The sequence below is a fragment of the Ambystoma mexicanum genome, chromosome 5p (genome assembly GCF_040938575.1).
Source record: "Ambystoma mexicanum isolate Mex_15411 chromosome 5p, UKY_AmexF1_1, whole genome shotgun sequence".
Classification (NCBI taxonomy): domain Eukaryota; kingdom Metazoa; phylum Chordata; class Amphibia; order Caudata; family Ambystomatidae; genus Ambystoma; species Ambystoma mexicanum.
In genome coordinates, this window is record NC_090930.1 from 25,741,767 (window position 1) to 25,757,858 (window position 16,092).

Sequence of the window (16,092 nt, forward strand, 5' to 3'; positions counted from 1 at the left end):
ATCCAAAAGTAGGACCCCTCCCGTCCCCTGCACTCTATCATAAATCCATCAAAGAATGGTTCAACAAACTTTCAAAAGCATTAGTAATAGTTAAACAATAGTTTTCAAATTAGATCGATAATAAAGATAAACATTCAATGATTTCATAAAGGCACCAAAAGGTGGTTTTAATTATAGTCACAATTAGTTAACCATAAAGCCTTAGTGTGCAAAAAGCCAAAATGACTGTCTAAAAAATGCCATGAAAACAATAAGCAATGATAGTCCATGTATACAATTTATGGCTGACGCGTTTCGGGACACATATCCCTTCTTCTTGAGCCTAGTTGATTTGGACTGCGGAACCTAAATAAACATAAAGAGCTGTTTCAATACACAACATGTTCATATATTAGAAATTAAACAAAGTAATTATTATTGATCTCACAAAAACATTACATGTAATGGCCTATCCAATTGGGTGCAGTTCAAAGACATCTATAAAGGATCTTAATCCGAGTCATCCCAGTTAGAGGGGTCCCACCCGGGATCAGTGCGCCAGAGAGTGTACATTAATTACTACAGAAGTAATCAAAAAGAGTTGCTAACGGTTGCCTATCAGTGACAACGGCCTCCATTACATATATCAAAGCCATTCAAATAATGCAAATAATGGCATGTCCATCAGTTACATCAGCCTCCATTAATTATATTCAAGAAGTTCAAATAGTGGCGTACCTTAAGTTTAAACCAAGGTCAAGTGTAAATTTCCACTCAAAGCATGGTAAAACCGTTTGTTCCAATTCTTTCCGCCGGTCAGTGAAGGAGAACTGCTCTTTTCAAAAGTGCATAGTGCCTACGGGTCAAACAAGAACAAAGCGATTCTAAAGATAAAATATTAACTTCCCACATAAGAGGTCAACACAATAGTATGGTTTTTATATAGTTAGCGCTAAAAAGCAGGGCCAATTATAAAGTCACGGCTTACCTCTAAAGTCGTAAAATCTGACGGGAGAAAACGAGTGTGTACTCCGCTAGCACGGTGATCTTAAAGTGTCCCAGGTTATTTCGCAAACAGGACAGATTGTTCTGTATGGAGAAATAGAGAGATAAGAGAGCTCAATCAGTTCCACAAGGCGGAACTGCGGGGTCTGTGTCTGCACTGAGTTGACAATCTGTAAACACATATTATATTCACCTCTGTAATGGAATCCAAAGGGATACTTGGACACGTGTAGAAAAACAGCCCCAATAGCGGATGAACGCTTCTCGAATGCGAGCGCCTCCGAGCAGGAGGATGCATCCCCCGTGCTGGCTGAGGTGGGTCTACTGGTAACCCTGACAATCCTTGACACAGACAGTAGCCCATCTAGGACTAAGCGTGTGCGTGGTAAACATAGAAGACATCCTAAGTGAGCACATAATACAAAAAGTGGCTCTTAGACTGGTGCAAATGGGAGCGCCATTTTGGAATGTACTTTGTAGAATGGAAAAAGTGACTGCTGCAGCATATAGACAATGTCTGCTCATTAATGTAGAACAATTTAAGGACCCGTAAAACACAATATTGTGTAAAGTAAGGAATGTAAAATGTTAAGTCCTTCATGTTGGTCTAAACCAAAGAAAAGGGTTAGTTATGTGAATTGACTATGGTAAATAAGCGTGCGCACTACACACTGTGGCCACAGTAAGGATCCCCCTGATGGAACAACATTTCAATTTCCATGGTTTGGTTCAGATTGAATGTGTATGTCTGGAAAGCGAACTCGCACCCAAGTGGAAAACACCTCAGAAAAGAAACGGATGCCAATATGCTGTAGATAGAACCCACACCATACTTCAGAGCTTGAGCTTATGAACAGTGGGCCGGTCAACATGTCCCGGACTGATTAGACTTTAACAGTTATTCCACTGTTGGTAACGGCTAATGACATTTGATATGTCTATTCAGGTAGAAATTTTAACTATTACATAAGTACAATTAATTAACTAGAGGAAGAAATACGGGGGAATTGTGGTGAAAAAAATCCAGTAAATAGTTTTGAATAGGAAGAGAATTAATTAAGATGTCCTCTACCCCAAGTAGTATAAACCAGCGGGGGCAGATGAAAAAAGAAAAAGAAAAAGAAAAAGGTATCTTTTTACACTACATAGTGGGGACACCATTTCTCTACGAAAGAGCCAGGGGTCTATTAAATTCAGATAAAGCACCTCAGGGAAAATTCCTCATTGAGCCCTTGTGGGTTAAGTGTGTCTAGCTGGTGTATTGTAACGCTCACCTGATTCCCGTAGAGGCGCCGGTCTTGACTGGGCGTATACCGTATCTGCAAAGGTGATGTGTAACACACAGCTGGCTCTTTGGGCTGGACCTCTGTGCACTGTATGTCTGACTTGAAGGGTAAGATGTCTGCAGATAGAAAATATGGGATTAAGGAACTGGGTTATTGAATGTCTCTCTCTTCTTCCCTTTCTCTTCTCCTGTAGAACCCCAAAGGTTAACGCTCTCACCTTAGGTAAGTGAAAGCCGTGCTCTCCATCTGCCTCGGGGCAGGGTGCTGTAACCAGTTTCTTCACTGGATAAGGGGAGCAGGCCTCTTGACCCCAGAGGACCGCTGTCCGTCGTTCACTGCACGAACGGTAAGTTTCGAGTAATTCTAATGTCTTTAAAGTCTTTAGTAATGATGTTTCTTGTTTTGCAGGGTACCGGCGATGGCGGATGACGGGCTGAAGTGAGTTGAAGATGGAGCCCGTGTGATGAATAGAAGCGCCTGGAAGCACGTAAGTAAGCGCTTGTTGCCTGCTTCACGATGCGCTCTAACTGTCTTTTTATTTTGCAGGTACAAGTTCGGAGCGGCAGCAGGGTGCCGGAATACCCACTGGGTTAGATGTGGAAAGGAGTAATGGCACGTGAGTATTAAAGTTCCCCAATGTCTTTAAACGCACCTTGTTTTGTCTTTCAGATGCGGGATGCAGCGCCGAAGGCCTCCGGAGCGTGTGAAGAGTTGGTAAGCTTTTGTCTTTCAGATGCCGGAATGCAGTGTGAAGACCTCCAGAGCGCACGAAGAGTAGGTAAGCCTTTGTCTTTCAGATGCCGGAATGCAGCGCGAGGCGTTGGTGACAGCCGATGGACCAGGTAAGTGAAGAGCTGTCACTGAAGACCGTAATGCTAACCTGTTCTTTCTTGTCTTTATAGGTGTTGCTGAAGACTGGATTCAGGATGGTAAGCCTTTTTCCTTAGGCCCAGGATCAGATGCAGAAGACACGATGAGCGTTCTGCTGCAGAGGATGCAGAATAACGCAAAGCAAGATTCATCCATCGGGTGTGGTTTAAATAGCCTCCTGTAGTGCTTAGGTGTCTCCTTCCACAGCCACGCCTAGGTAAGAAAAGAGTTCCTGCTTTCCAGAAGAGTTCCAGTGTTCTGAATCTAGGGAGTGGCTCCTGCCCCACCCAACAGGAAAAGTAGTTCCAAACAGAAGAGGATCAGAGGCTCAACTGGCAGACAAGTAAGCAGCATGGTCTGCTGCAGGTAAGTCCACCCAAGCATTATGAGCCCGGCGCTTCCAGTGCTGGGACTGGGCATATTTATGAGCCTGGTGCCACTGGCGCCAGGACTGGGTCCAAAAGGTCCCAATTGGGACTGGTTGGCACTCGGATCCTGGGTTATGGATCTGCTTCCAAGGGAGTTGGGAAAACCCTGACCTTTTGGAAGCAGAGATCATGACAGTACCCCCCCTCAAGGCCCCTCCCAAACCGGGCTTCTCCGGGGGTTTTGGCTTGTCAGGAAATGTTCGGTGAAATCTTTTGATTAGGCGAGGAGCGTGGACATATTCAGCAGGTTCCCAGGATCTCTCTTGGGGGCCGTAGCCTTTCCAGTCAATTAGGTAAAATAGTTTAGATTTGGAGATCTTGGAGTCCAGAATGCTTTTGACTTCAAACTCGAGTTCTCCATCAACTAGGATAGGTTTTGGAGATTAGTTAGTCGGGTTTGAGGTTGCACGGGTTTTAATAGAGAGACGTGGAAGACCGGATGTATCTTCATGTGTAGGGGCAAGTCCAACTTGACCGCTACTGGGTTTACTATGGTAGTGATGGAATAGGGACCAAGGTATCTTGGGTTGAATGTGCGTGGCCCTTTTAGAGGTAGATATTTGGTGGATAACCAGACTTGATCCCTACTTGATATTGAGGGGCTTCCTTCCGATGTTGATCTGCTCCTTTCTTGTATTGTTCTTTAGCCCTTTGAAGGTGAGAAACAGCTTCCTTAAAGGCTTGGGTGATTGTAGAATGCAGGTAGTCTACTGCTGGTGTTTCAAGATCTTGGAGGGGATCCAACTCCGAGGTTCGAGGGTGACTGCCGTACAAAAGAAAAAACGGGGTTTTCCCAGTTCCCGAATGGACAGAGTTATTGTAGGCATATTCGGCTATCCAAAGGATGTCTTTCCAAGTTTTTTCAGTTTGTTGCAGCATGCAGCGTAAATACTGTTCCAGAGTTTGATTGGTCCTCTCGGTTTGTCCGTCGATCTGAGGGTGGTGACTGGTCGATAGTCTCACATCAATTTGAGCCGACCGACAGCAACTTCGCCAAAAATGAGAAATAAATTGACTACCTCGATCCGAAATTAGAACCGAAGGAAAACCGTGCAGTCGGACGATGTTTTCGAGAAATTCTCGGGCCAGAGTTGCTGCTGTTGGCAAGCCTTTGAGCGGAATGAAATGCGCCATCTTGGAGAATAAGTCCACGATTACTAGAATCGTATTGTATCCGGAGCATGGAGGTAGATCGGTGATGAAGTCCATAGAAAGCGTATGCCAAGGGCGAGGTGGGATGTCAATAGGGCGTAAGAGGCCTGCTGGTCTTTCCTTTTGACTCTTGTTTTGGGCGCATACTCCACAGGACATTATAAAGTCTCTGATATCTTTTTTCCAAGACGGCCACCAGAAGTAGCGCTTGATCTTTTCTGAGGTCTTGGCCATACCGGGATGTCCTTCCATTAAAGAATCGTGATAACAAGAGATTACTTTTTTCTGTAAATCTGTGCTGGGTAGGTATAATCGTTCTTGGAAATACAATAAGTTGTCCTTTACTGCAAAGTCCTTTCCCTGCAGATGCCAATTCTGTATGTCTGCTGGAGTTACCAGTTGCCTGGCCTTATCCTTAACTTCCTCTATGGATTCTGTGGCGATTACACCCAGAATTCTTTGTTCGGGAATGATTGGTACGGGTTTAGGGTTGATCAAGTGTTCTTCCACTCCCATCCGAGAAAGGGCATCAGCTTTACCGTTCTTTGTACCAGGTCGATAGGTAATTATGAAGTCAAACTCGGCAAAGAATAATGCCCAACTGAGTTGTCTAGAGGATTGGGCTTTTGCGGTTTTCAAATATTGCAGGTTTCGGTGATCCGTAATCACAGTAACGGTGTGTTGGGCCCCCAGCAGATAATGCCGCCAAGCCTTAAAGGCAGACTTGATAGCCAGAAGTTCCTTGTCAGTAATCGTGTAATTGATTTCAGGAGGCGAGAATTTGCGGGACCAAAATGCCACGGGATGCAACTGATTGGTTACCGGGCCCTTTTGTGATAGAACTGCCCCCATGGCAAGGCTTGAAGCATCAGTTTCCACGATGTAGGGGAGTTCGGGGCGAGGGTGTTTTAAGATTGGTGCAGAGATAAATTTAGTCTTCAAATCCTGGAAAGCTTGTTCCGCCTCGGTAGACCATTCAAAACGTTTGTTTTTCTTTAACAAGGCAGTGATGGGCTGGACTATTAGAGAGAATTCGGGGATAAACCTGCGGTAAAAGTTAGCGAAGCCTAACATGCTTTGCACACCTTTTACGGAGGATGGTGATGGCCATTTGAGAACTGCATCGACCTTCTTTGAATCCATACGCACTCCGCCAGGTGATAATATGAATCCCAAGAATTCAACTTCAGTCACGTTGAAAACACATTTTTCCAACTTAGCGAAAAGTTTGTGTTGACGCAATCTTTCGAGGACCATTTTCACGTGTTTCCGATGTTCAGATTCCGATGAAGAATAAACGAGGATGTCGTCAATGTAAACAACAACACACACATCTATGAGCTCTCTGAGGACATCGTTCATAAAATATTGAAAGGCGGCCGGGGCATTGCAAAGTCCGAAGGGCATGGCCTGATATTCAAATAGCCCATACTTGGTGCGGAAGGCCGTCTTCCATTCATCGCCCTCTTTTACTCGTACCAAGTGGTAAGCTCCTCTAAGATCCAGCTTTGTATATATGCATGCTTTTCTGACTTGGTCCAGGAGTTCAGGGATCAAAGGTAACGGATATCTATTCTTAACGGTGATCTGGTTCAGGGAGCGATAATCTATACAAGTTCTAAGGTCTCTTTCCTTTTTTGGAACGAAGAACAAAGCTGAAGAAGCAGGGGACTTGGAAGGACGAATAAACCCATTTGCCAGGTATTGATCCAGGTATTGTCGAAGGTGAAGGTTCTCAGGCTCGGTGAGGGCATACATTCTACTACAAGGAGGAGTAGATCCAGGTATCAGGTCTATCTGGCAGTCATAAGACCTATGAGGAGGTAGAGAGTTAGCCTGATCCTTCCGGAAAACATCTTGGTATTCTAGGTATTCGGGAGGTAACTGGGGAGTCTCTGAAGAAATTGCTGCCAGTGCAACACCAGGTGGAGGGTGACAAGTAGAGACACATTCTGGAAACTGGACCGTTCTTGCTCGCCAATCGATCAGAGGATTGTGTTTCTCTAACCAAGGTATTCCTAGAATAATCTGAAACTGAGGGGCCTTGATCACATCGAACACGATCTTCTCATGGTGTCCATCTTGACTTACTAGCGTCACCTCTTGAGTGATATGCGTTACTGGCCCGGAGGCTATCTCCGTACCATCCACCGTAGTAATGACGTCCTTTACAGCCTTGGGACAAAGAGTTAGATTCATCCTCAAAACCATTTCATGATCCACATAATTGCCGATGGCACCGCTGTCGACGTAAGCTTCAATTGCATGTAATCGATCCGGATTATCAGGGCTAATGAGGACCATAGGTGACACGAAATGCGAGGTCACGGAACTGGTTTTCACGCTCGGCAAGAGGACCTCTATTCTTGTCGGGCGAGGTCGTTTCCCTGCTCAGAGTTTGTAACTTTGGGAACTGCAGCTCCTACTGCCTTCTTGGCAGGTTTCACCGGACAGTCTCGAAGAAAGTGCCCTGAGTTTCCGCAATAGAGGCATAAATGCAACTGTTTTCTCCTTTCCCGCTCCTTTTGTGTAGAGGACCTTTCAGACCCCCTATTTGCATGGGTTCCCCGGAGTCTACTCCTTTGGAAGGAGTTGGCGGTTTGGAAAATACTCAAGCATCAAACTTGGAACGATCGGCCTTCCTGTTCTGCAGTCTGTGATCTATTTGAACGACTAAGTCTATATAGTCCGAACAATCTTGTGGGGGATTCACTACTTGGGCTAACACATCTTTGAGCTCTCCACGTAGACCTCTATAAAACAGCGTAATCCTTTTGTCCTCAGGCCATTGAGTTTCAACTATCAGTCTGTTGAAAGACGCAATATAAGCCAAAAGGTCTTGATTACCTTGTCGCAACGAAAGAAGCTCATTTTCCAAGGCCTGCCCCTGTGAATGTCTTGCGAACAGTTTTTCCATACTGAGCTGAAAAGCTTGAAAATCATGGAGGACCGGATCATCTTGATTTACTAGAGGGATCGACCAGTCTGCCGCATTGCCACTAAGGTACGAAAGCACGAAAGCTACTTTAGCTTGATCAGTTGGAAAGGCTGCTGGCCGGCATACGAAATGCAACCGGCACTGATTGATAAATACTGCAAATCTCTTTGGGTCACCAGAAAATCGTTCGGGCGGAGCCAGAGGTACATTCCCAGGTAGGTTGATCTGCACTGGATTCATAGAGGATGTAGAAGGAAGATTTCCCCCAGATGCGGGTAAAGGGGTCTGTCCGGCTTGTGACTGTAGCAATTGTCTAGTGAGATCATCTGTTCGCTCTTTGGAAATAATCAGTTCCCTTCTTAGAGCGTTCGTTTCCTGACGGGCTGCATGCACTTCTGCTCTTAGTTCCCCAAGTAACTGGGCTAGCTGGTCGGTATCCGAGGTTTCCATAGCGCCTGGACGGGAGTTTTGTGGTAGGCTTTGCGTTCTGTAACGCTCACCTGATTCCCGTAGAGGCGCCGGTCTTGACTGGGTGTATACCGTATCTGCAAAGGTGATGTGTAACACACGGCTGGCTCTTTGGGCTGGACCTCTGTGCACTGTATGTCTGACTTGAAGGGTAAGATGTCTGCAGATAGAAAATATGGGATTAAGGAACTGGGTTATTGAATGTCTCTCTCTTCTTCCCTTTCTCTTCTCCTGTAGAACCCCAAAGGTTAACGCTCTCACCTTAGGTAAGTGAATGCCGTGCTCTCCATCTGCCTCGGGGCAGGGTGCTGTAACCAGTTTCTTCACTGGATAAGGGGAGCAGGCCTCTTGACCTCAGAGGACCGCTGTCCGTCGTTCACTGCACGAACGGTAAGTTTCGAGTAATTCTAATGTCTTTAAAGTCTTTAGTAATGATGTTTCTTGTTTTGCAGGGTTCCAGCGATGGCGGATGACGGGCTGAAGTGAGTTGAAGATGGAGCCCGTGTGATGAATAGAAGCGCCTGGAAGCACGTAAGTAAGCGCTTGTTGCCTGCTTCACGATGCGCTCTAACTGTCTTTTTATTTTGCAGGTACAAGTTCGGAGCGGCAGCAGGGTGCCGGAATACCCACTGGGTTAGATGTGGAAAGGAGTAATGGCACGTGAGTATTAAAGTTCCCCAATGTCTTTAAACGCACCTTGTTTTGTCTTTCAGATGCGGGATGCAGCGCCGAAGGCCTCCGGAGCGTGCGAAGAGTTGGTAAGCTTTTGTCTTTCAGATGCCGGAATGCAGTGGGAAGACCTCCGGAGCGCACGAAGAGTAGGTAAGCCTTTGTCTTTCAGATGCCGGAATGCAGCGCGAGGCGTTGGTGACAGCCGATGGACCAGGTAAGTGAAGAGCTGTCACTGAAGACCGTAATGCTAACCTGTTCTTTCTTGTCTTTATAGGTGTTGCTGAAGACTGGATTCAGGATGGTAAGCCTTTTTCCTTAGGCCCAGGATCAGATGCAGAAGACACGATGAGCGTTCTGCTGCAGAGGATGCAGAATAATGCAAAGCAAGATTCATCCATCGGGTGTGGTTTAAATAGCCTCCTGTAGTGCTTAGGTGTCTCCTTCCACAGCCACGCCTAGGTAAGAAAAGAGTTCCTGCTTTCCAGAAGAGTTCCAGTGTTCTGAATCTAGGGAGTGGCTCCTGCCCCACCCAACAGGAAAAGTAGTTCCAAACAGAAGAGGATCAGAGGCTCAACTGGCAGACAAGTAAGCAGCATGGTCTGCTGCAGGTAAGTCCACCCAAGCATTATGAGCCCGGCGCTTCCAGCGCTGGGACTGGGCATATTTATGAGCCTGGTGCCACTGGCGCCAGGACTGGGTCCAAAAGGTCCCAATTGGGACTGGTTGGCACTCGGAACCTGGGTTATGGATCTGCTTCCAAGGGAGTTGGGAAAACCCTGACCTTTTGGAAGCAGAGATCATGACATGTATCCAAAATTTCTCCCTACGGGAGAGGATGGATTGGTAGTCTCCCCCTCTATGTGGCTTCTTGACGACCTCCAAGACTTGAAACTTGATCTGGGCCACCGTGTGGTGGTGTTCCATGAAATGTTGGAGATTTCGTGTTCTTGCACCTGATGTCCTTCACTGACCGGCGGAAAGAATTGGAACAAACGGTTTTACCATACTTTGAGTGGAAATTTACACTTGACCTTGATTTAAACAGTCATTTATCTAGTATTGATGTGCTATGCTATGTAAGTTAATAAGAATGGTAGGGTTTATGGAGTACACTCATTTATCTAGTATCGACAGGCTATGTAAGCTAATAAGAGTGGTAGGGTTTATGGAGTACAGTCATTTATCTAGTATTGATGTGCTATGCTACGTAAGTCAATAAGAATGGTAGGGTTTATGGAGTACACTCATTTATCTAGTATCGACATGCTATGCTATGTAAGCTAATAAGAGTGGTAGGGTTTATGGAGTACAGTCATTTATCTAGTATGGATGTGCTATGCTATGTAAGCTAATAAGAATGGTAGGGTTTATGGAGTACACTCATTTATCTAGTATCGACATGCTATGCTATGTAAGCTAATAAGAGTGGTAGGGTTTATGGAGTACAGTCATTTATCTAGTATGGATGTGCTATGCTATGTAAGCTAATAAGAATGGTAGGGTTTATGGAGTACACTCATTTATCTAGTATCGACATGCTATGCTATGTAAGCTAATAAGAGTGGTAGGGTTTATGGAGTACAGTCATTTATCTAGTATGGATGTGCTATGCTATGTAAGCTAATAAGAATGGTAGGGTTTATGGAGTACACTCATTTATCTAGTATCGACGTGCTATGCTATGTAAGCTAATAAGAGTGGTAGGGTTTATGGAGTACAGTCATTTATCTAGTATGGATGTGCTATGCTATGTAAGCTAATAAGAGTGGTAGGGTTTATGGAGTACAGTCATTTATCTAGTATGGATGTGCTATGCTATGTAAGCTAATAAGAATGGTAGGGTTTATGGAGTACACTCATTTATCTAGTATCGACATGCTATGCTATGTAAGCTAATAAGAGTGGTAGGGTTTATGGAGTACAGTCATTTATCTAGTATTGATGTGCTATGCTATGTAAGTTAATAAGAATGGTAGGGTTTATGGAGTACACTCATTTATCTAGTATCGACAGGCTATGTAAGCTAATAAGAGTGGTAGGGTTTATGGAGTACAGTCATTTATCTAGTATTGATGTGCTATGCTACGTAAGTCAATAAGAATGGTAGGGTTTATGGAGTACACTCATTTATCTAGTATCGACATAATTAGCACCAAGGTTGCTTAGCGCCTTGGACTTTAACGCCTTCAAAAAGCAGGCGTTAAAGTGTGAATCAGGCGTTAAGGGTTAACGGCGCCGATGGCACCGTTAAACCCTTAACGCCTGACGTGTAATGAGGGCAAAAGTCTCTCTTCAGTAACATGGTCTTTCCTCTTCAGATTTTTCACTAACCTAACCGCGTTGTTCTGGATCACCTGACAGCTGGATAGATCCTTGGATGAGGCCCCCAAAAGCAGGGCATTCCCGTAGTCGAGCCGTGAGAGGATAATGGCTCTGGCTATCGTAGTCCTGTTTCCCTCATTAAGCAGTGGCTTGATGGCTTTCATAAGCCTGAGATAGTACGCTGTGTTTTTTGGAGGAAACTGGTCTGGGCATGAGAGTCAACCACAGAGTTGACCATCATACCCAGAGTCTTCACCTTGGGGACCACCTGAATAGTGGCATTCTTAATTTAGAATGAGTTGTACTCTGCCCCCAGTTTTTCCAGCTGACGACTGGAGCCAAACAGCATCAGTTTGGTTTTTGAGTCGTTCAGGCACATCCAGTTTGCCTGCATCCAGTCGTCTATTATCTTATAAACCCTAGTGATTACTTCACTGTCCGTGGCATGATTCCTACCCCCCAACTCCAATATGAGTTGGGTGTCGTCTGCGTAATTTGTAAACGACACTCCGGCTTTCACCAGTAGGCTGCACAATGTGCGCATATATATGTTAAACAGCATTGTTGATAGGCTAGCCCCTTGAGGCACTCCGAATAGGAGGTCACATGTGTCAGAGAAACTGCTACCCCAGTGGACTCTCGCTTGGAGGTTGGAAAGAAAGAACAGGAGCCAGTCAATGGCTCCCTCCGAGCAACCAACATTCTCCCTAAGCGCCTTGATGAGAAGGTGGTGATTCACCAAATCAAATGCGACACTAAGGTCTTTGTCATTGATCTGTATGTTTTTGTCATTGATCTGTACGCTTTTGTCATTGATCTGCACGTTTTTGTCATTGATCTGTACGCTTTTGTCATTGATCTGCACGTTTTTGTCATTGATATGCACGTTTTTGTCATTGATCTGTACGCTTTTGTCATTGATCTGCACGCTTTTGTGATTGTGTAACCTTGTAACTTGTAAGCCTAAAGCATTCTTATCTTCGCGCCCTGATACTCCTGGGTCCGGTGCGCCTTTAAAATAAAGAAACAAACAAACAAACAAGGATTAGCTACCAAGAGTATACTTGGAAAGACATGGAGAGAGGGGACACAGAGGGTACGGGTTAGGCAGGATAAGGATTGGCTACAAAGGGTATACTTAGAAAAACATGGAGAGGGGGGACACAGAGGGTACGGGCTAGGCAGGGTAAGGATTGACTACTAAGGTGTATGTTATGTTATGTTATTTTAAAGGTTCTTATTCTGTTCACTGTTGCCACCTGCGTGGTCTCTTGGCGCTCTGGCGGGTCTGTAATGCAAGGAGGGCGTTAGTAGGACTGAGCAGGAAAAAGAGCAGGAGAGCTGTGATGTACTGTTGGCTGCTTCAGTTCGGTTGACACCGGTCAATGAGCGTAGGTGTATTTTTCGGTTCGTCGCTGCCATGTGCTGTTGGGCGAGGCTATGTGGGGTTTGTTTCATTGATGTGGTGTTGTGAAGTGTGTGCGGTTTGTGGTGCTATAGAGGTATGGTTGTGTTCAGTTCAGAGTTTGAGAGGTGTATGCAGAAGGATGTTTTTTTAGTAGGGTTGGTTAGTGGCAGTACCCTTTCCTACCCCCGCTGTTCTCACCCACTGTGGTCCATATCTCCTCCCTTGTTGTACATTCTGTTGTGCAGCAATCACCACCCCCACGGTGTATGCAGAAGTGCGGTTCCCAGCAGGGTTACTCCGTCCGTGCAACACCTTCTGTACTGCCAGTGTTGCGACCAAGTGTCACCCATATCCCCTCCCCGTTAGCGCACCCTGGTGTGACGCAGCCACCACCGCCACGGGTTACTCCGGGAGAAACAGTGCTAGAGGGAACAACACCTAGGATTGGTTAAAACAGCAGCTGGAGAAACACCCAGAAGTAGAATAGAGCAGCTCAGGGAATAACACCTCGACTCGAAGCACAGGAGCAGTATGGAGACCCCTCACAACCGGCAGACAGTGCTGCAGGGGAAAAACACCCACATTTGAGACACAGCAGCAGCTAAAAAACACCCAGAAGTGGAATAGAGCAGCTAAGGGAAGAACAACTCGGCTCGAAGAACAGGAGCAGCATGGAGCCCCTCACAACCGGCATACATTGCTGCAGGAGAAACACACCCACATTTGAGACACAGCAGCAGGCAGAAAACTCCCAGATTTGAGATACCTGATAATTGGGGAAGACATTCCCACATTTGAGACACAGCAGTGAGAACCACCTAACAATCGGGACACAGCAATGATTGGAAAACTGCTTAGCAGCTGGCTAGTATCGACGTGCTATGCTACATAAGCTAATAAGAGTGGTAGGGTTTTATGGAGTACAGTCACGTGCTATGCTACGTAAGATAATAAGAGTGGTAGGGTTTTATGACGTACAGTCATTTATCTAGTATGGATGTGCTATGCTATGTAAGCTAATAAGAGTGGTAGGGTTTTATGGAGTACAGTCATTTATCTAGTATTGATGTGCTATGCTATGTAAGCTAATAAGAGTGGTAGGTTTTATGGAGTACAGTCATTTAACTAGTATCAACGTGCTATGCTATGTAAGGTAATAAGAGTGGTAGGTTTTATGGAGTACAGTAATTTATCTAGTATTGATGTGCTATGCTACGTAAGTCAATAAAAGTGGTAGGGTTTATGGAGTACAGTCATTTATCTAGTATCGACATGCTATGCTATGTAAGTTAATAAGAATGGTAGGGTTTATGGAGTACACTCATTTATCTAGTGTCGACATGCTATGCTATGTAAGCTAATAAGAGTGGTAGGGTTTATGGAGTACAGTCATTTATCTAGTATGGATGTGCTATGCTATGTAAGCTAATAAGAGTGGTAGGGTTTATGGAGTACAGTCATTTATCTAGTATTGATGTGCTATGCTACGTAAGTCAATAAAAGTGGTAGGGTTTTATGGAGTACAGTCATTTATCTAGTATTGATGTGCTATGCTATGTAAGTTAATAAGAATGGTAGGGTTTATGGAGTACACTCATTTATCTAGTATCGACAGGCTATGTAAGCTAATAAGAGTGGTAGGGTTTATGGAGTACAGTCATTTATCTAGTATTGATGTGCTATGCTACGTAAGTCAATAAGAATGGTAGGGTTTATGGAGTACAGTCATTTATCTAGTATGGATGTGCTATGCTATGTAAGCTAATAAGAATGGTAGGGTTTATGGAGTACACTCATTTATCTAGTATCGACATGCTATGCTATGTAAGCTAATAAGAGTGGTAGGGTTTATGGAGTACAGTCATTTATCTAGTATGGATGTGTTATGCTATGTAAGCTAATAAGAATGGTAGGGTTTATGGAGTACACTCATTTATCTAGTATCGACATGCTATGCTATGTAAGCTAATAAGAGTGGTAGGGTTTATGGAGTACAGTCATTTATCTAGTATGGATGTGCTATGCTTTGTAAGTTAATAAGAATGGTAGGGTTTATGGAGTACACTCATTTATCTAGTATCGACATGCTATGCTATGTAAGCTAATAAGAGTGGTAGGGTTTATGGAGTACAGTCATTTATCTAGTATTGATGTGCTATGCTATGTAAGTTAATAAGAATGGTAGGGTTTATGGAGTACACTCATTTATCTAGTATCGACAGGCTATGTAAGCTAATAAGAGTGGTAGGGTTTATGGAGTACAGTCATTTATCTAGTATTGATGTGCTATGCTACGTAAGTCAATAAGAATGGTAGGGTTTATGGAGTACACTCATTTATCTAGTATCGACATGCTATGCTATGTAAGCTAATAAGAGTGGTAGGGTTTATGGAGTACAGTCATTTATCTAGTATGGATGTGCTATGCTATGTAAGCTAATAAGAATGGTAGGGTTTATGGAGTACACTCATTTATCTAGTATCGACATGCTATGCTATGTAAGCTAATAAGAGTGGTAGGGTTTATGGAGTACAGTCATTTATCTAGTATGGATGTGCTATGCTATGTAAGCTAATAAGAATGGTAGGGTTTATGGAGTACACTCATTTATCTAGTATCGACATGCTATGCTATGTAAGCTAATAAGAGTGGTAGGGTTTATGGAGTACAGTCATTTATCTAGTATGGATGTTCTATGCTATGTAAGCTAATAAGAGTGGTAGGGTTTATGGAGTACAGTCATTTATCTAGTATGGATGTGCTATGCTATGTAAGCTAATAAGAATGGTAGGGTTTATGGAGTACACTCATTTATCTAGTATCGACATGCTATGCTATGTAAGCTAATAAGAGTGGTAGGGTTTATGGAGTACAGTCATTTATCTAGTATTGATGTGCTATGCTATGTAAGTTAATAAGAATGGTAGGGTTTATGGAGTACACTCATTTATCTAGTATCGACAGGCTATGTAAGCTAATAAGAGTGGTAGGGTTTATGGAGTACAGTCATTTATCTAGTATTGATGTGCTATGCTACGTAAGTCAATAAGAATGGTAGGGTTTATGGAGTACACTCATTTATCTAGTATCGACATGCTATGCTATGTAAGCTAATAAGAGTGGTAGGGTTTATGGAGTACAGTCATTTATCTAGTATGGATGTGCTATGCTATGTAAGCTAATAAGAATGGTAGGGTTTATGGAGTACACTCATTTATCTAGTATCGACATGCTATGCTATGTAAGCTAATAAGAGTGGTAGGGTTTATGGAGTACAGTCATTTATCTAGTATGGATGTGCTATGCTATGTAAGCTAATAAGAATGGTAGGGTTTATGGAGTACACTCATTTATCTAGTATCGACATGCTATGCTATGTAAGCTAATAAGAGTGGTAGGGTTTATGGAGTACAGTCATTTATCTAGTATGGATGTGCTATGCTATGTAAGCTAATAAGAATGGTAGGGTTTATGGAGTACAGTCATTTATCTAGTATTGATGTGCTATGCTACGTAAGTCAATAAGAATGGTAGGGTTTATGGAGTACACTCATTTATCTAGT

At 44.0% G+C, this 16,092-nt stretch overlaps 1 long non-coding RNA gene across 1 annotated transcript; it reads right to left on the bottom strand.

Moving 5' to 3' along the window:
* Positions 1-219: 219 nt before the first annotated feature.
* LOC138481615 (uncharacterized) lies at positions 220-1,203 on the bottom strand. The gene is made up of 3 exons (XR_011274285.1): positions 968-1,203; positions 718-835; positions 220-345 (listed from the first exon to the last, which is right to left on the bottom strand). It is a non-coding gene; the product is annotated as an uncharacterized lncRNA (long non-coding RNA).
* Between the last annotated feature and the right edge of the window lie 14,889 nt (positions 1,204-16,092).